This window comes from Myxocyprinus asiaticus, chromosome 50 (genome assembly GCF_019703515.2).
Source record: "Myxocyprinus asiaticus isolate MX2 ecotype Aquarium Trade chromosome 50, UBuf_Myxa_2, whole genome shotgun sequence".
Classification (NCBI taxonomy): domain Eukaryota; kingdom Metazoa; phylum Chordata; class Actinopteri; order Cypriniformes; family Catostomidae; genus Myxocyprinus; species Myxocyprinus asiaticus.
In genome coordinates, this window is record NC_059393.1 from 18,085,305 (window position 1) to 18,096,442 (window position 11,138).

At 41.3% G+C, this 11,138-nt stretch overlaps 1 pseudogene; it reads left to right on the forward strand.

The window, feature by feature from the left end:
• LOC127438906 (ankyrin repeat and MYND domain-containing protein 1-like) lies at positions 1–11,138 on the forward strand (annotated as a pseudogene).

The window sequence follows — 11,138 nt, forward strand, 5'->3', positions numbered from 1 at the left end:
ATGTGGGGCAAGAAAAATTTGCCCAAAAGAAATGGACATGGGATCCAGAAATGGCCAGATGGGTCTAAATATGAAGGAGAATTAAAAAATAACCTGAAACATGGCACAGGAGTCTTCACATGGGCAAATGGAGAGGTTTCACTTACATGCAATTGGATACCAAAAAATAATGGTCTGGTGGTTCTAAGATAAAGATTAGGTTGATTTGAGATTTTTAAACAATGGGATTCAAAAGTAAACATCACAGAGTGCTTACATTTTAACCCTGAAGTATTTTTATTCAGTTCTATAAAGGTTCATTTTTCAAGCATAATCGACACGGAAAAGGCATTTATTCCTGGCCGAGTGGAGCCAACTTCATAGGAAAGTTTTATTTGAACTGTAAAGATGGATATGGAGTTCAGGATTTTCCAAAAGAATCAACATTCAAGGTGGGATAAGACCCAGGTAGCACACGTACGTCTCCGAGATGTCTGTTTCAGATCAAATCAGATTTACAAACATTCAAAACCATAAACGTCTCAAAGACATCTGCTGAATGTCTTATTGACATCCAATATGTCTTATAGACGTATTACAGATGAGCAAACAACAACAAAAATATGTCTTCTAAATGTAAACACACACATCAAATAGATGTCTTGATGATGTACGTGTGCTATCAGGGATATAGACATTATTCACAGTCATGAGGATCCCAGATGGCACACGTACGTCTCCAAGATGTCTGTTTTAGATCTTTTCATCTGGAAAGAATCCCAATCTAATTAACATCTGCTAAACATCTTAAAAATACCGAATTTACAAACATTCTAAATCATTAACATCTCAAAGATATCTGCTGAATCCAAGAGGAAACATCTTATAGATGTATTGCAGATGAGCAAACTACGTAAAAATACATCTCTCAGATGTAAACACACATCAAATAGACGTCTGTGTGATGTATGTGTGTTATCAGGGGATGGCATTTCTCTACAGTTCATCAACATGTTTGTTTGAGTTTATTTGTGGCATATTAGTCGTTTACATAATGGATTTTCAAAAAGACATCGCTTCCACCCATCTATACAGGGTTTGTATCATGCTGATTGATGAACGCTTTGGGCCTGGAGTTATGACACCCTGATGGGCGACAGGATGTGGGCCTTTGGCACAGAGAGAGGCTACTATGACTTTGCACCACACTGGAGAGCGGCTTTACTCCTAGGGCCTTCTCAGAACACATGGGCAGACTGCTCAAGAAACACGTTCTGAACCAACTTCAACTTTTTTCCGTAGACTCAGCAATGGATGATGAGATGATCTCGGTTCTGGACTGTTCGCTTGTCTCCAATCAAGAGATGTCAGAGGACAAAGAATGCTTTATCTTGCCTCCAGACATTGAGAACTATTCTACAGATTCAGACCACCTGCCTGTCCCCAAGCGTCTACGCCAGGAACTGGACTTGCACTTTTCGGTATGAGTGACATCAACGTAGAGGAGCAGTCACCATCCACAACCTTGACTCTACAGCAGCGCATGAATGCAATGTTCGAAGACACAGGTAGGAATGATGGAGGTAGTTGCTTCTAATTGCTGTAATCCGTCCATCTGATCCTAAACTTATTGTTTGTCTACTGTTTATAATTTACTCCTTTTTTGACAACAGATTTGAGAGAGAGACAATAGGCTGGGATGTTGCTGCAGTCCTTAATATGAACAGAAGTCAATTTGGACCCAAAGGTACACCTGAACTGAACTCAGAGAAGCTGATCAAAGTGGCTTCACATGGTGACTGCAAGAACGTTTTTCAAATCTTCAGAGATGGAAAAGTCCATCCTGACATGAGTGACACACGCAGACATACAGCACTCATGGCAGCCACGGTATATAGTGATTGACTATTTGCTTTTTGTTTTGTTGGCAATTAATGATGCTACTGCATGCCATTGTGACAGTAATTTACATAGCTTTCAATTAATGTAACATATATGTTCTTTAATTTAAAATATATTTCATTTTATATTTATATATATATATATATATATATATATATATATATATATATATATATATATATATGATAGATAGATAGATAGATAGATAGATAGATACTTTGGCAGAACTCGCATTTGCCCTTCTTAAAATATTTGTTCTCCTGTTAATACTGAATTATAAACGATATTTGCCAGCAGGTGGCAGCATTGGTATTTCTTGTTCACAGCTACATAGGAATGTTGGGCTAATGGAAAACTGAAGATATGAGATCTTGAATAGCAATGAACACATACAACAAAATAACTTTCATGTGTGCATTGTGTTTCAAACTATGCAGGTTAATTGCCATGATGACATCATCCACTTGTTATTGAACAGTGGGGCTGATGTTAATAAGGTAAATGATGAAGGCATGTCTGCTCTTGCTGTGTGCAATGCCCTTTACTACCCAATAATAGCTGAGAACTGCTTCACATCTTGGTTGTTAAAGTCAGTGTTAGGGAAACTATTTTGAAACTGTTACTTCCCAACTTAAAGCAACGAAACTACAGCCGAGCTACCCTTTTAAAAATTAATTAGCTACACTACAAACTGCTTACAAAAAGTTGCTAACTGCATTGATTGAAGAAAATGATAATCATGATTTAATTCTGCAATCAGAACAGTAGCTTTATTTATCTGGCACAAAAACAATAGAGATTTAATTAGGGTAACATTAAATAATAAGGTTGTCAACATAAAATTGTGCATAAACAGATTTAAAAGTGAAAATACTAAATACAACACATACTTAACATTGAACATATTATGAATAAATTGATTGTAAATAAAACTAGAAAACTATTTTAATAAAATGGCTCCACCGTTCCAATGCCCATCATCTTCCTGGCTATCAAAGCTGCCCATGTCGAGGGGGTTCTCTGCCTACTGGAGTGTGGGGCTCGCACAGACATACCTCTACCTCCAAGTCTTTCAACTCCCTTTGAAGTTTTATTCGCATTTCCATAAGGGAATTTGAGTTGTAAATGATTTGCAGTGTTGGGTAGTAATGGACTACATCGAATATGGATTGTGTAATCAGATTACAAAAAAATCAAGTATTTATTATTAGATTATGGCTGTTGTATTAAAGTAGTTATCTCTTCCTTCTGTGACAGCAAAAGGGCCTTTACCCCCTTCAAATTGCAGCAGGATTACCAGGAGCAGAGGGTCCTGAAATCACAGAACTCCTTCTTCATGCCCTGGCAGACCCTGATGTCAAAGCCGAGGATGCTGATGAAGTTTATGAGCTTGATAATGTCAGAGTTTCTTTTGGCTTACTTTGTGAATTTAGATTGCATTACACCAGAGTTAATGTAAAAGTTACCCTATAATCTTCAACCTACTGTTTGTTTTTTTTTTGTTTTTTTTTTTTGCATGGAGTAACAATTTCTGTTGTTTTATGATGTTTTCTTGTTTATGGTGACATGCAAATTACACAATACATATTCTTGCATATGTAGTATCAGCAATAAATCGATGCTGTATATGCAATAACACAACATTTATAAAAATATATTGCACCACAAATTTTTTTGTATATCTCTTATCAGACATATAAACCCTCAGAACATGTTTGAGCTCCAGACATTTGAGAATAAACATTTCATGGCCTCTGGACCCCCAGCTAAGTTCAGTGGCACCCCTGTCGAGCTTGCACGGTAAGGCAGGAGGACTCCACTGCATGTCGCCTGCCAAAGAGATAGTGATTATACACTATCTGTAAGAATGCTGTAACTACATGAAGTTGCATGTTTTCAGCAGAAGGTAAAAAAGTCTCAATAGCTTTTATTTTGACTGCTACTTTAAGGAACAAAAACAGCATCTATAGTGCATTTAACGTTTTGGTAAAGCAACACATTTCAGAGTGTAATGGAATATCCAGAAAATATGTAGGAATGGACTTCATTCTATCCATTGGGATTTTATTGTATTCAGAAAAGTAGGATATAACGGGTTAGCAAGGTCTGAAATTAATGAGGGCTTGGGGCAAAAATGCCACCAAAAATGCCCCTGAAATTCAAAATGTGGAGGCAAAAATGTATTTTTGTTTTATTTGTAACATCAGATATATTTCTTAATATTCTACTCTAGGCCTAGGTATGCATGTTATTGAATGAAACATAAGATATATTTATTAAGATAGAGAATTTATGTTAATAAATAGATTATTACATTGAAGGATTTGATTTTTTTAATTTTTTTTTCATATGATTAGAATAGTTGTGCCCTCGTAAAGGTTACAAAACGGCATTAAAAATCAAATCCAGCGGGCAAATTTGGCCCCTTAATGGAAACGGTCATTTTGACACTGCTGGCAGATGTTTGTTTTCTCAACCCACATTCTCTACAGAACAGAAAAGCTGTTTCAGAACTGGAGAGAATTACATTTTGATGAAAGATTATGAAAACAAACAAATATGTCCCTTCAAAATAACATGGTCTGATTAATCAAACACAACAAGACCAGGTCAAATTTCAAATTTGATTTGATGTTGTCTTTAGGATCAAGGTCATTATATAAAAACATATTGAAGTATTAGAATATTAAATAAATGTACATTTTGCTAAATGCAATAATGAAAGATCAGTGTGTACAATAATAGTAATTAAAGGTTTGTTTGCTACTGAATTTTACCCCCAGAATGTTAGAGATGTGGTGGCCCTTCTCCTTTCTCACAAAACAAGTACTAACCATGTGTGGAGTGGCCATTCACCCATCTCTGGCCATTGCTAGTGGTAATGACCTTGTATGTGAACAGTATTTGGACAGTTCTTCCTCCTGAATCATTTGTAGATTGCAGCTTTTCCAGGAAATCACCCTCAAATACATGCATAATCAAAGATGCACTATTAATATATATGTAAAGTCATTACTGAAGGATAAAAGCGAGAACCACATTGTAATTATTTTTGTGGGTCTCCAAACTTTTATCAGCATTGACAAGCAATGTGTATTAACACTCTTTTCCCAGGCTGTGGATGAACTGCTGCCCAGGGGAGCAGATCCTAATCTCCTGGTCACTTGTTGCATAGGCAGTGCCCTCTGTGCCCTTGCAAACATAGGGCACATGTCTGCGGGCTGCATCCACGCAATAAAGTCAAGCTGGTGAGCCCCTGCAAAAAAAAAAAAAAAAAAAAAGAAAATCTGTATTTTGTCCTGTTTTCAAGTACAAATATCTAACCATCCTTTAACAATGTAAATTTACCTGAGAAGCAAAATTGTGCAATTTATGTAGATATTAAGATTTACTTTTACACCATCAGCAAATAGTTTTAAGCATAAATCTAACAATATATTTTTTTTAGGTTTATACTTAAAACAAGGAAAAACAATTGGGCTAGAAAAATAGAATCGATTTAATATGTATTCTATGTAAACAGTTCTTGTTTTAAGGATGTTTAGATACATAAATACTGATTAAGAATGTTTCTTTACACTTTCTGACTAATTTATAGTTAAAAATTAAATGCTTTAGAGGCATGTCAGTCAAGGAAATACAGAAAAATAAATCAATGTACAGTATGTTGAATGTCAGTTGTATGTAGTTATTCCTAATCATTGTGCTCTCTTTGATTACATTTTGGTTCATTCAGCTTGAGAAGTTGATCAAAGCTGGCGCTAACATCTTCCAGCCTGTCGTGATGGGCGAGGGACACAGGTGTGCTGTGGGAACTGTTGTGGATTATGTGCACTACACATTCCAACAGGTGCAGCTTTCATCGTGAGTTCATATAGAGCCAGATTCAGCAAAGCTTTACTGGTGTGATTGTCAGCATTTAAAATCGTGCCAAAGCACATATAATACTAAGAGGTGTAATGAACAATAGCGAGACAAACAGACCCAAGAGCAGAGGAACAGTTCAAAGGATTTATTAACAGTAATAATGAGCAGTCACTGGGTTGAGGAATGTAGAAAATCCCGACACCAGCTGCAGCAGCGGGAAGCGATCTACAATGGCGTGCTTGTCGTAGTCGTGCAAGGGGCAATCCGTGAAGAGTGTGTTCGTAGGATGAGTGTGTGCATTGTGGAAGTCAGGAACAGATTCATAGAATCCTCCGTTGAAGTTTAGTGAGATGCAGAACAATGGCCAGCAGAGATGAGCGGACTTAACTCCTGACACGCGGGCAGAGACGAGGTATCCTCCGTGGAAGACCAGCTGACACGCAGCAATACTGGAAGGCAACCACACATCCGACATGCGGGCACCATCAGATACATGAGAAAGGACCAACTAGGCAGAGAGAGTGAGATTAATACTCAACATCAAACAACAATCTAGCAAAGATACTGAGAACACGACAAGCTTAAGAAGGGAGTGAATTAGAGGAAAACAGGTGTTGCTCGGCACGCTAATCACTGGCATGATCAGCGTTCCCCCAGGAACAATCAATATTCCCATGGAAACGCTGATCATACATGCTGGCCGCACCTGTGAGACATGAGGGAGAGAAAATGACAAAACATACAAAACAAACCGACAAACTCACCAGAGGGTGACAGTACCCCCCAGGGACACCTTCAGGTGTCCCCGGCACAATTACCTTGCCGGAGGTGAAACTGATCTATGAGGGCGTGGTCCAGGATGTCCCGAGCCGGGACCAAACATCCCTCCTCAGGTCTATAACCCTCCCAGTCAACCAGGTATTGGAACCCTCTGCTCCTCCACCTGACGTCGATCAGTCTCCTGGTCATGTACACCGGAGAGCCATCAACAAGATACAGAGAAGGTGGGATGGGTGTGGCTGGGTGCAATTCAGAACCTAAAACAGGTTTGATTTTGGAGATGTGGAAAACGGGGTGAATACGTTTAAGGTAAGGAGGTAGTTTGAGATGGACCACCACTAGACTAATAACCTTGGTGATAGGAAATGGCCCGATAAACTTGGGACTCGGTTTACATGAGAGGAGTCGGAGCGGGATGTCCTTAGAGGACAGCCAAACCTTCTGCCCACACGCATAAGCAGGGGCCTTAGCCCGGTGCCAGTCTGCCGACCTATTAATGCGAGCGCCAGTCCATATGCGGGTTTCTCTTGCGGCTTTCCAGGTGCGTCGGCACCTCTGCATAAAGACGTGGGCGGACGGAACTTGTACATCGGGTTCTTGTGCAAGGAGCAGAGGGGCTGTTAACCGAGACTGCACCCAGACTAAATGATCACTCCAAGAAGACGGATTACATGAGGCCACACAGCGCAGGGCCTTTTCCAGCTCCTGATTCACCTGATCAGCTTGTCCATTTGTCTGGGGATGAAACCCAGAGGACAAACTCACCGTAGCCCCCACCTGTCAACAGAATTCTTCCCAAAAACATGATAAAAATTGTGATCTCTGTCAGGAATGACATAGACCGGGAGGCCATGGATGTGTAAGACGTGGTTATTGACTGCTACTGCTGTCTTCCTCACTCAAGGTAATTTGGGGAGGGGAATAAAATGAGCCGCCTTCAAGAACCGGTCCACTACAGTCAAAACGACTATGTTGCCATGGGAGGGGGGGAGACCAGTTATGAAATCCATGGTTATGTGCGACCAGGGTTTTGAAAGGACAGGCAGCAGTTGGAGGAGCCCATCTGGGGGTTCACAGGATGTCTTATTAGTCGCACAAATGTGGCAAGCAGCTACGAATCGACGTAGCGTCTGAGTGCGAGTTGCCCCTGGATGACAAGCGACGTTGGATGAGTGACCCCACTGTAGGACGTGCGTCAGGGCAGATCACGGAACAAATAACTGGCCTGCTGGGCACGTGGTAGGGGGCGCGGTGTTTAGTAGCGCCGCACAGACTTTAACCTCCACCTCTCAGGATATCATGCCCACCATGCGAGTGGTGGGTACAATAGTATCCGGTGGGGCAGTGGAGGTCTCGACCTCAAACTATAGAGATAGGGATTTGGGCTTGATGTTTTTAGAGCCCGGGTGATAAGACAGCACGAAGTTGAAATGCGTGAAAAATAGTGCCCAGTGAGCCTGTCTAGAGTTGAAGCGTTTGGCGCTGCGAATATACTCTAGGTTCTTATGATCTGTCCAGACCACGAAAGGTATCCCCGAACCCTTTAACCAATGACGGCACTCGCCCAAGGCCAACCGGACAGCCAATAATTCTTGGTTGCTGATGTTGTAATTCCATTCAGCTGGTGTTAAGTGGTGCGAAAATAGCACACGGATGCTTCTTTCCATCCAAGGGGGAAAGCTGCGACAAGAATGCTCTGACACCAACCTCAGATGCATCCACCTCCACAACAAACTGACTTGCAGGATCGGAAGTAACGAGGATGGGTACGGTAGAAAACTGCTCCTTTAATTTAGAAAATGTGGCCTCAGCTCGTGAGGGCCAACAATAAAAGTCAGTGCGTATGGAGGTGAGGTCCATCAGATGTGCAGTGATCTGACTGTAGTTCCTTATAAACCTCTGATAAAAATTAGCAAACTCAGAAACCTCTGCAATGCCTTGCGAGAATCTGGGGTTGGCCAATCGGAGATGGCTTTAACCTTAGTTGGGTCCATGCGCACTCCCTTGGATGAAACGATGAACCCCAGGAACGGAATCGACTGTGCATGAAAAGCGCACTTTTCTGCCTTGGCGAACAGCCAATTCTCTAACAGTCACTGAAGCACTTGCCTGACATGCTGCACATGGTCTTGGATATTCTGGGAGAAGATCAGAATATCATCAAGATAGACAAACACAAAACGATTGACCATGTGTCTAATCACGTCATTCACGAGCCCCTGGAAGATGGCAGGGGCGTTGACCAATCCGAAAGGCATAACCAAATATTCACAGTGCCCCCTATGGGTGTTAAAAGCAGCCTCATCCCCCTTTCTAATCCGGACAAGGTGATAAGCATTGCGTAAATCCAACTTTATAAAGACAGATGCTCCCTGCAAGAATTTGAAGGGTGAGGACATCAACTGTAAAGGATAGCGATTCTTCACTGTAATATCATTCAGCCCCCGATAATCTATACAGGGTCTAAGCGAGCCATCCTTCTCCACAGGACTGACTGAACACCGCCCTCAAGTCATGGTATGTCAGTGGTACTCTGGATAAGTCTGCAGTTTCATCCTGCAATGAAACACAAGACTGGAAACAGCAGAGTTAAAACAGTGCAACAAACAATAAGGACTCCAAGCAAGAACAGTGTTGGTTGACCAATCTATGTGTGGGTTGTGCGTTACCAACCAAGGATGCCCCAACACTACCGGTGCCGATGAAGAATGGATAAGGTAGAAGGACAACTGCTCCATATGATTCCCAGAGATGAAGGTGACCGGCTTTGTGGATTGAGTGATGATGGACAGCGACGTGCCACTTAGGGTGTGTTGGCGGTGATGGGTCTTTCCAACTGGACCATAGGATTTGCCACTTAGAAGCCAATTCAAAATCCATAAAGTTCCCTTCAGCTCCAGAATCAACCAAGGTGGAAACCGTGTGACAGGCAGATCCGTACTGCAGCCGGGCCGGGAGAAGTGTCTGAAGTACAGGGGTTTTGTCCAGAGGTGTTGCGCTCGCCAGTAACCCCTCTCCTACCGACGAGTGATGTCTTTTAACAGACAGGAAGCAGAGAGATGATCAGAAGCAGCACAGTAAAAACACAGTCAATTAACGAGGTGTCTCTGTTTCTCCCTGTGTGAGATTTGAGTTCTAGCGACTTGCATATGCTCAGTGTTGGGCCATGATACTGGCGAGTTGGCTGGAGAGGCATAACGGGTAGGAGGATCAGCCACCAGGGTAGGTGGAAAGCAACGTCAACGGTGGTGATGGCGTAGGGTCAGACGTTGATCGACTCGGATAGCCAAACCAACAGATACACGAGACAGAACTAACGAGGCGGAGAGAGTGAGATTAGTACTCAACATCAAACAACAATCTAGCAAAGATACTGAGAACACGACAGGTTTAAGAAGGGAGTGAATTAGAGGAGAACAGGTGCTGCTTGGCACGCTAATCAGTAGCATGATCAGCGTTCCCCCGGGAACAATCAATGTTCCCATGGAAATGCCGATCATGCATGCCGGCCGTGCCTGTGAGACATGAGGGAGAGAAAATGACAAAACATACGAAACAAACCGACAAACTCACCGGAGCTGTGACAAGAGGTGGACTACGGAGGACTTCTCCTTTGATTGTGCACTAAAAATTAACAGAATACTATGACTGAGCCAGTACATAAAAAAATCGGTGTCAGTACATAAAAAAACATTCATGCCTTACTCTAATTCACTAGGGTAAACCTGCTAGTCAATGATTTCACATTCAGAGATGTCACGTTTGATTTGGCAGGAAATTTTATGCTTCCATCATTCATCCTTGCATGTTTATGTCATGTCCATAAACAAAGAAAAGAAGGTCCGCTGGCAAATATGCTACTTACTTGCTCAGGCAAAATATTTTTTTATATCTTTACATCTCGTAGTAATTTCTTATTATTATCAGTGACTCTTGGTGTAGCTTGTCAGATTCACTGTGATATGGTGATCACAGAAAAACAAAGCAAAACAAAGTTTGCCTCGAGTAACTTGTAATTTTATGTTTTAACCACAGATGTCAAAAGAGAGCCCAGAATTCTGTAGTGTACCTTTAAAGTAAATGCTGAAGATAAATAGGGTGAAGGAAATAAGGATGGATGGATGGTGGGTGGATGGATGGATGGAAGGAAAGAAAGAGAAAGAAAGAAAGAAGGAAAAGTTACGGGAAAACCATAATTCCGATCAGTTAGAAAAGACATATCACACTAAGTTTGGTAAATGTAACTCTAGAAAGAGTTACAGTCAGAAATTATGGTCTTGGTTTAGAGATTTTGAAAAAACACTAAACCAACTATGTAGGGTAACAGTATGTTGACTTTGTCAATGAGAATTAATGTACATATAAAATATGGTTTCTACAAAGTAAAAATTACCCGTTAGTGTAATTAAACTTATAAAAAAAGATCTAATTTATTACCTAAGCCAATTACAGTTCGCTCACCACACCCATTCTTCCCTCACCAGGACCAACAAGTAGCTCACACCCCATATCATGCTCCCAACAAATGTGAGAGACAAGCTTATAATGCCCGGCGGCAGTTGCTAGGCCTCATGGGAGATCTGCTGAGACAGGCAGCGATCCAAATGTAG